The sequence below is a fragment of the Octodon degus genome, unplaced genomic scaffold (assembly GCF_000260255.1).
Source record: "Octodon degus isolate 3935 unplaced genomic scaffold, OctDeg1.0 scaffold00016, whole genome shotgun sequence".
In the NCBI taxonomy this organism is placed as follows: domain Eukaryota; kingdom Metazoa; phylum Chordata; class Mammalia; order Rodentia; family Octodontidae; genus Octodon; species Octodon degus.
Window position 1 is genome coordinate 14,197,393 of NW_004524592.1, and position 15,076 is coordinate 14,212,468.

Here is a 15,076-nt window from a genome sequence, read left to right on the forward strand (position 1 = left end):
AAAAAAAAAAAAAAAAAAAAAGAAAGACTGCCACGTAGAAAAGGAAAGCTGAACACACATGCTGTCAGTGTGAGACATGTGCATGGAAATGCAGTTGTCATGTGTGAAGATAGCCTTGGGTGTGCCAGTTGAAGCAAAGCTTACTTTGTAGTAGAATTCTATTGGTATTTTCATTGTAGTTCAGATAGGAATTTATTTATGATGCTCATGTTTAAGCTTTGTACATACAAAGCCAGCCAATGTTGAAAATTTGATGCTTTTTTATAAATATTCAATAAGCATTAAAAATACAATAGTTTATGTTTGTGATCTTTTTCCTGTTAAGTACTGTTTTCATATAGTATTATGAAAATACAGTAATTTATTGCTTAATATAATAAAATTTACAAAATTAAAATTAAAATAATAATTCATTAATAGAAATATTCTAAAGAATAATCATAGATCTGACCAACCCATATTAGTGTCCCTTGATGACAAAACTAGTTTTTATGCTCATGAGGTTACCCCTGAACACTGAGGTTTTAGTTTAGAAAAGAGACACCATTATCTGATGCTCAGCTGCTGAGGTGACTGGGCTTGAATGCCAACAGAGAGGGCCCTGCATGTGACCTGTGGCATGTGTACCACAAGTTCACTGCCACTGATCTGTACTGTGTTGTATACACTCTACCTACAACTATAGTTTCTGTTGTGGACTAAAGACTAAATTGTGTCCCTCAAAAAAATATGTTCAAGTCCTAATCCCAGTACCTGTGGTTGAGACTTACTTGAAATTATTAATCTTGGCAGATAAAGCAAATTAAAATAAAGCCAGACTAGAGTGGGCACTATAAGAAGAGGTGAATTGGGACCCAAATCACAGAGACACAAGAGGGAGGATGACACGCAAGGATAGAAGCTAGTATGGGCATTAGACTGCAAGTGAAGGAAGGCACAGGAGTCCAGCAACAGAGGCTAAGGGAGGCACACCCAGCCTCACTAATGCCTTGACGTTAGATTCCTGCTCTCCTGAATTATGGGAGAATACATTTTTCTTAAATTGACCGATTGGTGGTACTTTTTTATGGCAGCCCTAAGAAGCAAATACAATTTCTCTCACACTTGTTCAGGATTACTCAGTTCATTTAGCAAACATTTACTAAGCACCCACTGCCCGCCAGGGGCTCTGGTAGGTGTGGTGAAGAACACCCTAAATAAATGATGGTCTCTGCTGCAGGAAGACACACACAGCCTCACAATGAGGCGACAGCACATGATGAGAACAGGGAAGGAGGCTCACCACTTAAGAAGAGAACAGGGAGGATACTCACTCCAACCCAGGGCTCAGGGAAGAGATGATGCCTGAGAAGAATTTTTATCTCAGCACGTATTAATTATACAGAATATTTCTTTATGACCTTCTCATACATAGGAATAGCATTTTATCATTATCCTCCCCACTGCCCTCCTACTCCCTACCTTCCCCTCCAGCTCTCTCTCCCCTGAGAATAGTCCTGAAGGATGCACTCCCTGAAGAAAATCTGCAGGCAGGAAGACATGAGCTGCATCTCCTCTTCTACCTCCATCTCCTACAACAGCCTCCTCCAGCCCGAAGGGCCTTAGAAGGCACAATTAAAGCCACACTGCAACCTATTAGGTTTTCTCCAAGTGCTTTTGCCAGTTTTCCTTAGGGTGGACTTGAGAGGAGTGAATGAATCTTTTTATTCTTTATGTTTTGGATCTAGAGATCATATAATTGAAAGCATTAATGGAATAACACTTTTGGTAAATATCATTACCTAGAATACAAAAATGCTTAAATCCAGATTAAGGTGAAAAAAAAAAAAAGTAAGGTGCAAGTCCTTACAGAAAAGAGAGTTTATTAGGTCCTTCCCGTGACAAAATATGTGTAAAGCAGAAAAATAACCAAAAGAAAAAATACTGCACAGCTCCTTTGGAAAGTGGAAAAGTAGAAAGACAATTAAAAAAAAAAAAACTTCTAGCATATGAAATGCTGTCATATTCATACTTTCACAGATCTCTTACTGGTTTGTTTTTCACACATGGTTTTTATTTTCTTTGTGTTTTATACTCCATCAGCAACCTGTATAGACTATTTTACATACAGCATTATAGAAGAAACATTTTTTAGAAAATGTTTAGAAACTTCTTATAATTTTTTTAAAATTATTTATTTACAATGCTCTAATTAGCTTTGTCTCCTTTTTTTTCAATTGTTTGTACTTCTTCTTTTCTTAATTTCTTATACATTTCTCCAGTTTTTTCTTCTTCCAATATCTGGTAATATGAATAGCTGGTTGTAAGACAATACCATGTATTACAACAAATACTGTGAAATTCATATTACTTTGTTAAGTAAAATTCTGTATGAGTTGTCAAAAAAATTGTATTAAAAATTATTTATTTATTGATGTATTTATTTATTTGGTTCAGGGTCACACTATGCAGCTTGGACTCATAGTGACTCTCTTGTCTCAGCCTCCCCAGCTCTGCGATTACAGGCATGCACCGCCACACTGGTTTCGGGCTGGTTTGGTACTCCTGGGATTGATGATAAAATGGGTTTGATATCATAAGACAGTTGTCAGTTTTTGAAATCTCTTAAAAACTGATTTAAGTTTATCTGGAAATTATTTAAAAAGTTATGATCTAACCTAAATGGCCCGCTGAGTAACCTATGGGTGTTGACTAGAACAAATAAGATATTAACGATGTCAGCAGTTTCCCCCCATCCTCAACTTTCAGCCCCCTAAAGAGGTTCCTTTCGCCAGCCTGCAGCTCTCTAGTGCTAGGACAACATATCTCCCCAGTGTCCTGGAAGAGCTTCATGTGAAGTGCCGAGTACTCTGGGGCCTCAGCCTCTCCTGCCTAGGCTGAGCATTGGCCTATAAGGAGTCTTGAGTGCTGATAGACTTCTACTCTGCTCCCAAAGACCTCTGTGGGATTCACTCAAGTTTGCCTTCTTTCTAAGTCTGTCTCAAGACTCCAACAGAGCCTGTTTTCTTCCCAAACCCACATTCTCCCACAAGATGCTCTCTAATAAAGAATTGCTCTAATCCAAGTACATTGATCAGTCCCCTAACACACACATGCACACACACACACACACACACACACACACACACACTGTGTTTTTGTGTCAGTCCCCACTTTTTCCAGTTTCTATTATAGTAAGTGTCTTAGACTCCATTTATGCTGTTACAAGAAAATAATCTTCCATTAGGTCATTTAGAAACTACAAAAAAATTCATTGCTTACAGTTCTAGAGGCTGGGAAGACACAAATCAAGGCACCAGCAAGTATGGTGTCTGGTGAGATCCTGCTCTGTGCTTCTAAGATGATGTGTGCCTTTTCGCTATGTCCTACTGAGCGGGGGCCCAAAAGGGACAAACATCAAGCCCTAACATGACAGAAGAGATGGAAGGTCCATACAGCTCTCCAAATTCTCTTTTGTAAGAGTATTAATCCCAGGTTGGGGAGATAGCTCAGTGGTCTAAATGCCTCCCTGGCAAGCATGAGAACCTAGGTTTGATACCTGGTACTATATGCCATATGGGCCCTGGAACCCAGGACATGCAGTGCCTCCTGGGAACTAGAAGTGGGGGCACACACCTGTAATCCCAGCACTGAGGAGGCTGGAACAGGAAGATCACTGCAAGTCCAAACTGCATAGCAAGATGCTGTACCAAAATATAAAAAATAAAATTTAACAGTATTAATCCCATTTGTGAGAGCTGAACCCTAATTTCCTAATCACCTCAAAGGTTCTGATTTCAGAATTATCATGCTGGTGTTTTAAGGTCCTACATAAATATCTTGGATGTATACTTACATTCAAACCATAGTTATAACCAACGTCTCTTGATGTCTCAGCCTCTTCCCTCAACTGATACCCAGACTCCCTCACTTGTACTTATTACCTGAGTTCTTGAGAGTCACTTACCTGTGAGACATCAGCTACCTCTTGAGTCACTGAAGTTAGAGGATGCTGGGCCCATGAAGTACAACACCTGTGCTCTGGACAGAATCTCCAAATCTGGGCAGCCTTCCCTTCTTTCCCCAGTGCAGCTCAGTGTCCTCCCCACCACAGTGACTAGTGACAGCAGCTCCCTGCCCTGCCCCACTTCTGACCTGCAGTAAATGAACCAGGTAACACCAACCACTTGGAAAGATACTTGGACACCAGACTAAGGTAGAAATCTGAAAAATCTAAAACCAGCAGCCTTTTCATATTTCCTTTTGGTAGTAAAACCTGCTATGCTGGTTCCCTGTGCCAGCTGTTAAGTTGTCACCACAAACTTGGTGACTGAAATCATAGAACCGTATTGCCTCAAAGATCTGGAAGGTGGAAGTCCACAAGCAGGTTCCTCGAACCAAAATCAAGGTGTCTAAAAGGCTGCACTCACTCCTGAGACTCAGGGAGAATCGCTTCCTTACTTCCAGTTTCTAAGGCTACCAGTGTTCTCCGATTTGCTCCAGTCTGTCTGCTTCAGAGGTCATATTGTTCTTCCCGCCTTTTTGTGTGTCAAATCTCCTGCCTTTCTCTTGTACAGATGCATATGATGGCATTTAGAGCCTGCCTAGATAATCTCACGCACCAAATTCTTTAATTCAATCCATCTGCAAAGACCTTTATTCCTTATAGGGGAACATTTACACATTTCAACGATGTTGACCTGATATCCATGGATGGCTATTATTCACCTTACAACATCAACATAAATGAAAATGGGGCTGTTCACGATCTTTATCCAGCCCTCTTGATGTGAGTACGCATGTCTCATGAAAGAAATATTAATGTATGGGGTCACAGGACACTGCTCCAGACCTCAGTGAGGATGGTGAGCAACATAGACATTGTTCTTTATTCTGAAATCAGACAGACACAGTATCATTCTGAAACACAGTTGCTTCCAGTGTTGTCAGACAAATGGCTCTGGTTCTGAATTCTCTGCCATCTGCACTGAATTTTGTAACTCTCTCACATACATAAGGATCCCATAAGCTAAGCAATTCAAGTATTATTATTCCTGTTTTAGAGATAAGCAATGGGGGGGGGAGGCTCTGTGTTTTACCAGGTTGCCATATTAGTCAGCAGCAAAGACTAATTTTCATAGGATTCATCAGAGCCACCTCCCCAGAGAGAAGCCATCTAAAGTCAATTGCTCTTCAAAGTATGTGATTTGAATATTTTACCGGTGAAGGTTAGAAATAGCATTTTGAATCCTGTCAAATGATGAAACAGATAGCTCCTGAGCCACACTTAAACAAAAGAGGCTGGAAAGGATAAGAAAACACTATCTAGGGCCAGCCAGATAGCTCAGTGGACTAAAGTGCCTGCTTACGCAGGCACAGGGACTGGGGTTCAATCCCCAAAGTGCATGCTGGGCCCACCCCTGGGGCTTGCTGAGACCTGGGCGTGGTGGCAAGCGCGTGTAATCCCAGCGCTTGGGAGGCTGAACATAGGAGGATCACTATAAGTCTGACCTACGTAGTGAGACCCAGTAGACCCTGTACAAAATACATTAAAAGAAAGAAAGAAAAGAAAACACTATCTGGAAACTCAAGTGTTATGGTTTGTGTCTAGTTGTCCCCCCAAAGCCTCATGCAGTCATGGGGTGGGGACTTCTAGAGTTTGTGATTAACTCATGATCCCCTGGGATTATGTGTGATCCAAGGCTGGGATTATGGGTCTTAGTACTGCTAGGATTATGGGTGTGAGTACTTCCTCTAGCCTGGGGCAGAGAGCCTGAATGTAATATATGAGACAGAGAAACAGACTTTCAGTAGCCATTGCTCCTTGTTGTTGTTGTTGTTGTTGCTGCTGTTTAGCCACCATGAAGTGCTGCTCTCTGCCCTGTGCCCCTCTGCCTTGGAGCCAGCTGAATATGGACTGAAACCTCCAGTAACTGTGAGCTAAATAAACCTTTCCTTCCTTCATTTTGAGTGTCGGGTATTTGTCCCAGCAACAAGAGTAACTAAGACACTAAGGTGGCTATGAAGACCACATACTGACTGACTTGCCTCTATTATACTGTATTCTTTATTTCTATTTTGCAAGGTCTAGTATTGGGATTTGTGAAGAAAAAGCTGACTTCATCTAGAAATTGACATTGTGTCATCACAAGCAAGTTGACACATCAAGTTGACACATTATCCTTACAAGCTGAGGACAATGACTCTTCCCATCTAAGATCATAGTAAGAACTAAATGAGAACATAGGATATGAGGTGCCTCTAAACAGGGTCTTAATAAACATGAATCCCTCCATCACCATCCTCCAGCTCTCCTTAGCCCCTCACCTCAGTCCAACTAATCAACCTCACAAAACTGAGGTTTCTCAGACTCAATATCCCCAACTCTCAGGATACTGAGTCTGTGTGGAAGCTGCCAGACCAGGTTTCCCTGCCAAGTCCTGGACAGTAAAACCAACAACTGCATCAGCCAGGGCCACCATATAATCATCTCAAGACATCCTTGTGTTTCTGTATTTTCTCCACTCATCCCCCAGTACTCCACTCCCTCCCATATGTGGTACAAGTGAAACTCAGGTAGCACACCCAGGACTGGGGTCTCAAATGAGAAGATGTTTTCATGTGATGTTATCTCATTTCCTCCTTTCTTTGAACCCTGTATCACCTTTTAATTAGCATGTGTGAAAAATAAACCCTGCATCTCATTTCCATGATCTCAACTCTCACCTGAGCTCTTTTTCCTTGCTTTGGCCACTCTTGACCCCTCCATGCCCTCTCATGTTCTCTGACACTCCTTTTCAAGGCATTAGCTTCTGCCCAGTTCCTTGGGTAGTACTGCTGCCATCAGGCCCTAACGGAGACTGGTTTCAATTCTCCCAGAAGCCCTGGGTTCCACTCTAGCATTCTCCTAAGGGGAGCTATTGACTGTTAAATTTGGAATCCAGATCTGTATTTCCCTGGTTCTCCAACATTAATTCCATCTTATTATTTCTCTACCTCAGTGCCGCAGTCTTCTTACTCTCTGAGGAAATAAGAGCTTCTTACATGCCAGAAATAAAAAGTAGAATGGATACCATACCCACAAGGCTATGTCTTAAATAAAAAAATGTTCTCAGGCTTCCTCTTCCTTCCAGCCCTGTGTTACATTTTAACCCCAGTGTGTAAAATCTAACTGAACTTGCATCAAATTTCTATGATCTCCTCAACACTAATTTGCACTTCCACTTTGTCTAAATCACTCATGGCCTTGTTCAGGGCTTTCTTGCCCCAAATCACACTAGAACTACCATATTTCCTTCCTTCTATGTGTGTGCATGCATGTGCATGAGTGTGCATGTGCTTGTGTGTGTGTGCATGCCCATTACTGAGGATTGAAGGTAGAATCTTGCGACTGAGCTATATTCCCAAACCTTTTTTAATTTAATGCTGAGGCAAGGTCTCTCCTAAGTTGCCCACGGTAGGTTTAAACTGATATTTCTCCTGCCTTAGCCTCCCAGAGTGCTGGGATTATGGGCATTCTCCACAATTCCCAACTCCAGGTAGACATGGTCTTCCTTAACTTCTCCAGCTGAGACTAGACCCTTCCCTAGCTGTGCTCACTTCTACCCCTATCCAACCTCCTAGCCTACAGCTCATGCTGCACCACTCCCACACACACCCCTTCCTTGTACCTACAAGCCCACACACCTCCCTTCCTTGTACACCTGTTCTACCTACTCTCTCTCCTTTGCACCTGAGCATCAAAATTTCCACCATCTGCTACTCCCACTCTCTCTTCTGCTTCACCACCTGGGCTATTTCATTCCAGAAAAAAAAAAATCATATAACCTTGTAGATTTTTGCCACTCAATGTTCAAGTTCAACAAACAGCCTCTCCCTGTGCCAGTGAACAGTTGTTTTAGCTGCCTTAATCAGCAACTTCCCCATTCTCCTAAGGAGTTGGTTACTTTAAAACTAACACTCTCCTTAAATCCCTAAGCTGCATTCTTCTGACTTTAGTCTCAGCACATGAATCTGTTCTATCTAATGCCACCAGGGACCTCCAAGTTCCTGCCTCACTAGACACTTCCCAGTCCTTGTTTTACAGCACGGCTCTGCCCGGTAAGACACTGTTGCTCCTGGTCTCCTTTGTGGAACTCTGCTCCCTAGATTTTTATGAAAATATAAATATGACAATGACTACATTGAAAATGGTCCTAAGCATCTACAGGTGAAAAGGATGAGCTTACCCTTGATAGTGTCCAGAATCAGGTGAAAGGGAACATCTGCTTTAGAGCCCTCTTTTGGCTGTACCTGGGTGAATTCACAGGCCTATAAACCAGCCATAACCTTCCTAATAATAGACCTTAGGATGTTCTGCCCAAACAGACTCAAGCCTTCCAAGTGTGTACTGTCCCCAGGCCCAAATCCTGAGGGTGGACTATAGCACGCCTAGGTGACAAAGGTAGCAAGAGCAGCAGTCCACACCAAGTGAGAAGAGCTGTGGCATGCCGATTGGGATGACCACATGCTTGCAGTAAGGTCCTTCATACACAATCAGCTTGAGAAAAACGAGGAGTGAACCATGGTAGCGGATGTGCCTCCCTATCCTGCTGCTTCCAAAATGGAATTTCAACATGTATTTCCAACATGGAACTCTAAGGGGTAGGAAAATTCTAAATTCAAGCTTGGAGTTCCACATTTATTATGATATGTTTTGCAAGTTAAGAGAGTAAAAAAAATTACTTAATAATTTAGGGGGCCTGCCCCTTAGCTCAGTTCTTTAAGTGGCTGCTTCCACAAAGCAGTCAGGCTCAGGTTGCTGTGGTTGGCTCCCCACAACTCAAGCCAGCCAAACCTGCCCTGAAGGCATTCAGAGCAATAATAATAATAATAATAATAATAATTTATTAGCTTGATGTAAACCTTTTTTGTATTAAAATATCTTTATTTACTTATTTGGTACAGGTTCTCACTATGCAACTTGGACTCATAGTGATTTTCCTGTCTCAGCCTCCCCAACACTAGAATTAGAGGTGTGTGCCACTACATTCAGTTTCAGGGCCAGCACAGTGCACCTGGGGTTCCAGGGCCAGCAACAGCATTTGGTACTGCAGGTCAAACTCAAGTCTTTGCACTTGCCAGGCAGGCACTTAGACCACCAAGCTACCTCCTCATCCCTTAAAATATCTTTATTTTGACATTTTTTAATGGTAGCTTAGCAAAATGTAGAATTTAGATTGGCAGGTCTTTGATGATCACATTACTTTCATTTAGTTAAACTTGTTTGTTTGTTTGTTTGTTTGTTTGTTTGTTTGTCTGAGACAGGGTCTCACTATGCAGCCTAGGCTGGCCTCAAACTCACAACAATCTTCCTGCCTCAGCCTCCCAAGTGCTAGAGTTACAGGCAGGCACCATTATGCCTGGCTACTTTTTAAAACTTTTTAAAATGGTGACAAAATATACATAGCATAAATTTTCCACCCTGCCTGTTTTTAAGCGTACAGCTCAGTGGCACTAAGTACATTCACTCTGTAGTGGTACCATCACCACCATCTGTCTTTTTCATCTTGCAAAACTAAAACTATATCCATTAAACAATAACTTCCTATTCCTGTCTCCCCATACCCTCTGGTAACCACTGTTCTACCTTCTCTATCAATTTGATCACTCAAGTTACCTCATTAAGTGGTTATAATATAGTACTTGTCCTTTTGTGACTGGCTTATTTCACATATCATAATGTCTTCAAAGTCTGCCCATGTTGGAGCATGTATCAGAATGTCCTCCCTTGTTACAGCTGAACGATGTTATGATGTGTCTCTATACCACATTGTGTTTATTCATTCATTTGTAGGCAGACGCTGGGGTTGCTTCCACCTTTTAACGCTGTGAATGGTGCTGCTATGAACACGGGTGTACTCATATCTGAATCCCTTCATTTATAATATAACTATTCAGGCATATCATCCATGGTTTTCACTTGTACTCTTGCCTCAGGCTCCACAAAGGTTCACATAGGCCTGGGTAGGAACCTGAGCTGAGAATTCCTACTTACCAAAAACAGCAACTAGCCTCCACATCAGGTGCCAGCTCCTAGTTCCACAGAATCTTCCATTCAGATCTGCAAAGAAAATCAAAAAAGGGAGGTATACTGAAATAATTAGTGGTGCCTACCCTGCACACATCCGATAATTTCCCTTACCTAGTCACATTTCTTCATTTTCTGTGGGAGAAAAGTTGGATCAAGAACAGCTAAAATGCTTCCACACTCTGGTAAGGGGCAGGATAGTATGAGATCTCAGGTCTTCTGACTCCATATCTGGGTATTTTCTTTCTCAGTGTTGAAAGTGAGGCCACTCCATCATCAGAAGGCATGAGGAAGAAACTTCCCAGGCTCCTCACAGAGCTGCTGGGCTTGTGCTCAGAAAGAGGATATGACAGGATAAAATAATTAATTCTGAAAGACGTCATGTGAGAAAAATGCAGTAAGTGGTTTTCTAGCAAAGCTACTAATAGCATTCTGAATTAGAGAAAATCATTTTGGTTTAATTTGAATGAAAAGAATCTGAATATTTAGGAGACACAAGAAAATATTTAATAACAAATCTGAGTTTGAGGAGTTTAAATAAGGTGAAGCTACCTAGGTTTTGGAAATAGGCTATTTGAGGAGGAAATACATAATATAACACTGTTATTCTTTTAATAGTCACAGGTCATGGGTGGCAGACATAATGCGAGCAGAGAAACATGACAGAGAGTGATCTGACACCTGTATCTGTGGTTGACCAGCTATATGGCCTTAGACAAGATAAAGCCCTTAATTACTCTAGATTTCAGCTACCTCATTTATAATACAGCAGTAATAATATCTACCTTTCACTGTTACTATGATAATTAAAGATAATGAGACAGAAAATGTAAGTACAGAAAGCAGGCATTTGAGTCACTCGCTCTGTAGCATTTGGACCCTTCACTCAGTCACAGGATTTTCTCAGCCTCTGTTGCACAGCAAGAATACCTGGGCTAAGGATCCCATTTCCCCATCAAGGGGAGAGAAGCAAAGCCAAATAAAGTGTCACTAAGGTGGAGCCCACAGCCATCTCGCTAGCTTATAATCTGTTTTCTTTTTGTATATTCAAGTCTGTGGTATCTGTTGTCCCGGAAAATATTTCTGGTCTTCTCTATAAGAGGGCGACCAAATCTCTGAGGACAAGTCCAACAGACAGTGCATTGCTTAGTGTCAGCAGCAGGTCCATGCAATAGTTAGACTCTGATGACTGATCCTAATTGTCAGCTTGCCTGGAGGAAGAGATGCCTAGTAGATCAATAGAGCACACTTCCAGCTTGTCCCCCTGTGAGAACATCTCCAGGGATGACTGGCATGTGGGCTAGCAAACTGACGGAAGAAGACCCACTCTGATTGTCGGTGGCACCATCCAGTACTCTTACAGCCTGAATGCAGTTGAAAGGGAAAAATGGAAGTGGTCCTGCCCTGGAAAAGCTCCATTCTGCTGGAGCAGCTTCATCTTTTGCTACTGCCACTGATCTTGGACATCAGACTCCAGCTCCAAGGTCATTCCCTTGCAGCTCCACACCAGCACCTCTCCAGGGATCTTTCCTGCCTTTGGTCCCAGGCTGGCTCTGAATCCTTGGTCACTCTTCCTCTGTAGCTCCCAGCTTCTTTTGGATTGGGCAGTGACATATCCTCTGCTCTCAGTGTGCAGAGAGCAGTAGATACTCCTCCCTCTGATTCTGTCAGCCTAATAAATACTCTTGTGTAATTATAATATATATTTTCCATTGATTCTGTTCCTGTAGAGATTCCCTAACTGATATGGACCTTCACAATGGAGCAAAAATTCAAAAACACGCTGCTTGAACTCAGCTTTCAGCTATGCCACTTCTGAAATGAGCCAGTTTCTTAACCGCATCATGCCTCTTTCTCCCCATCTTTGCCATCTGTAAAATGGGAATGATAATAGTGCCTCTTCATAGACTTGATATGAGGGCTAAATACACTAATATGTTGATGTCACTAACATATGCCCAATCAGCCAGGCATGGTGGCACATGCCTGTAATCCCAGTCAGTATGCAGGAAAGCTGAAGCCAACCTGATTAAAGATTAAAGCAGCTGCTTAGGCAGATACAGGCACTGGGGCTTTGATCCTCAGACTGCTGTGCCCCCCCAACACTGGGGGCACCCTGAGACAATGAAAGAGACTGAGTGCAGTGGCACACACCTATAATCCCAGCACTTGGGAGGCTGAAAAGAAGGAAGGATCACTACGAATTTGATCTGTGTAGTGAGACCCTTACTAAATACATTTTTTAAAAATGTTTTTCAGGAAGGTAAGACAGGAGGATTGTCATGAGCTCAAGCCCACCTTGGCTTACATAGTGAATTCATGGCCAGCCTGAAGTATATAGGGAGATCTTGTCTCAAAAAACAAATATGTGTGTGTGTGTGTGTGTGTGTATGTATATGTATATATATATATGCTCAAAGCTTTATAAATATCAACATTATTAATAAGACACCCATAAAACATTAACATAAAAGATTTACTTGTTTCTACCACAAACATAAGCCTTGCCCCTTAAGAACTGTTCCTACCCTGACATTCCTTAGCAGGACTATATAGTATAAAGAACCTGAAACTATTGGCTTTAAACATATAAGTGAATTATAGGGACATAGAAGAATTCTAACATCTACTAGGCCCACCCTGAAAATAGATTTTGCCTTCTCTATAACACCTCATCTCTCCCCACCCCAAGTCCGCACAGCCGCTCTCCTTCAGTATGAAGTTTAAAGAAAACAGCAATGAGCATAGAATGAAAGCACTCTTTCCACATACATACTTTGAGCCAATTAGTCCCCATCTGGAAAACCATCTTAAGGAAAATCACTCCTCTACAAGAATTCAAAGATATATATGCAATATTTTTGTAACAGGAATTAAAACCCGAGCTTCAACTGAGGCACAAGGATACAGTAACTGCTGCGTTCCAAAGGAGGTGTTAAGTCTAAATGCAACACTTCAAAAAGATTTAGTTGAACACTGTACAACTCTTCTGAATTCCTGACATGCATTGAAGATATCAAAGAGCTTCGAGAAAATGAGGAGAAACAGGCTTAGGGAAGAAAAATTCTTAGGAAAAAATTGTGCTCTGTATGCCTCCTTATCACCAAAGAGAGAGGAATGCTTTCCCCTTCCCTTCAAGGTCCAGAGAGGAATCAAAGCAACTACTTGAAAGCAATAGCTGTGTCCGCTGCAGCTGAAGGGCATAGGCACTGCCACTCACTTGAGAAAGCAGCAGCAACTGCTGCAGCAGAGAAGGCATGCTGTGTGGGAACAGATGCTGGGAACCAAAAGTATGTACATCCCCCTAGTAGAACAGCCCGTGTGGGATCTTAGTACAAAGGATGCTACCCAAGACCACAAGGGTAGCAGTATTTGAACCCAACAGAGAAAGTCTGTACAAATGATCTGTGGAAGATGAGAGCTCTGGGGAGAGCAGCCGGTCTAGGAGAATTAGCACTCCCAGAAAGAGCCAGCTGCCGACTGCAGCCCATCTCGACAGCACTGGATGAGAACCTTCCTGGCCCATTCCCTTTCCTTTCCTCCTGCTCCTGCCTGTCTGGCCCTGGTCACAAACAGTAGCTACTGAGTAGAGCAGAGAGGCCAGAGTCAGCTGACCACAACCCCTCCCCAGCCTACTTGGGCATAGAAAGACACTTGCCTTAAGTGAAGATTAAAGTGTGACTTTTTATTTGGGACTGAATGTTTTCACTTCTAGGTGGAGATCATAAGACTTAAGGAACTTTGTAATCAGAAAAGTCATGGGACTGCCCAAGTTTTTGTCCAGGGGCAGGGAAATACTTTCCTTCCCCAGATAAATTTTTGAAAAGCCAAAATTTTGAGAGACAAAAACCTTCTATTTATCTCCTGTGAGTTCAATTTCTTATATATCTCATTTACATTTTGTTGTTGTTGGTTTTGTTTTGTATTTGTCTTTGACTTTAAGTTAGATTCTCACTGTGGTGTCCACTCTGGTCTGAAACATGTGAGTTTAAGTGATCCTCCCACCCCCAGAGTAGCTGAAATAACAAGTGTGTACCACCACACCACACTTACATATCCTGCATTTTATAGTAGGGAAAAGTTGGGAATCAACTATTCATCAGGTAATAAGAAAATAATCCCACAGATGCATTACAGAGTTTAAAGCATACGTTTACAGTATGGGAGGAGAGGCCAGATTCCTCCCTACATTCTCTCCCACCCACCTGGAAAAGGAAACCCAGCTCCCTTCTGGGTAGACTGCAGTTAGAGCCCAAGGGAAGACCTGGCCTGCAGCTAGAGAAAAGGAGACAGCAACACAAGAACAGGACATTCCTCTTGCCCCCCTCCTCTCCCAAATGGGGAACACTATATCCTAGCAACCTCCTGCATGGACAAAGGAAACCCCCAGCCTTAGGCAGAGAGAGGCTGAACCTGAGATGCCTGGGACCCACGGATTGTTGGTTGGGGTCTGTGGATCTCATCCCTGGAGACACAGGGGAGGGGGACACTGTGGAGACAATCCAGATTGTGTGCTTTCCTATTGTTTCCCCAAACACCAGAAAGATTTGGGACAGTGGGAAATACTACCCCTGACCCATATTGTATGGGCAAAGGAGGTCCTCTACCAGGATGTGCACTCCCCAGCCCTGTGGATTGGAAAGCAGAGGTCTCCAGTCAGGAACATTAACGTCCAAGTCACCTGGAGAAAAGCTTCTCTGGTGATACTGGACAGAAGGCCCCTGCAGGCAAAAATTCCTTGGATTTGCACTTCAGGGAGAGAAGCAGGAGTGAGAAGTCATCCACGGAAGTTAATGGAGAATCTGTTCTCCATGGAGAATCTGGTAAATTGATTTATATCCTCTTCCTAAATTAAGGTAGTCAGATCTTGGGACACCCAAAGTACCGGTTGCAGCCAGGTGGTGGTCCAGAGAGACCAACAGCCCTCACCCTCCCAGGCAGGGGAAAACTGGTTCGGGTGCCTGCAGGTAGGCAGCTGCAGTGGGAGGGTGCTCATGGTTGCACTAGCCTGGGAATGGTACCATATGC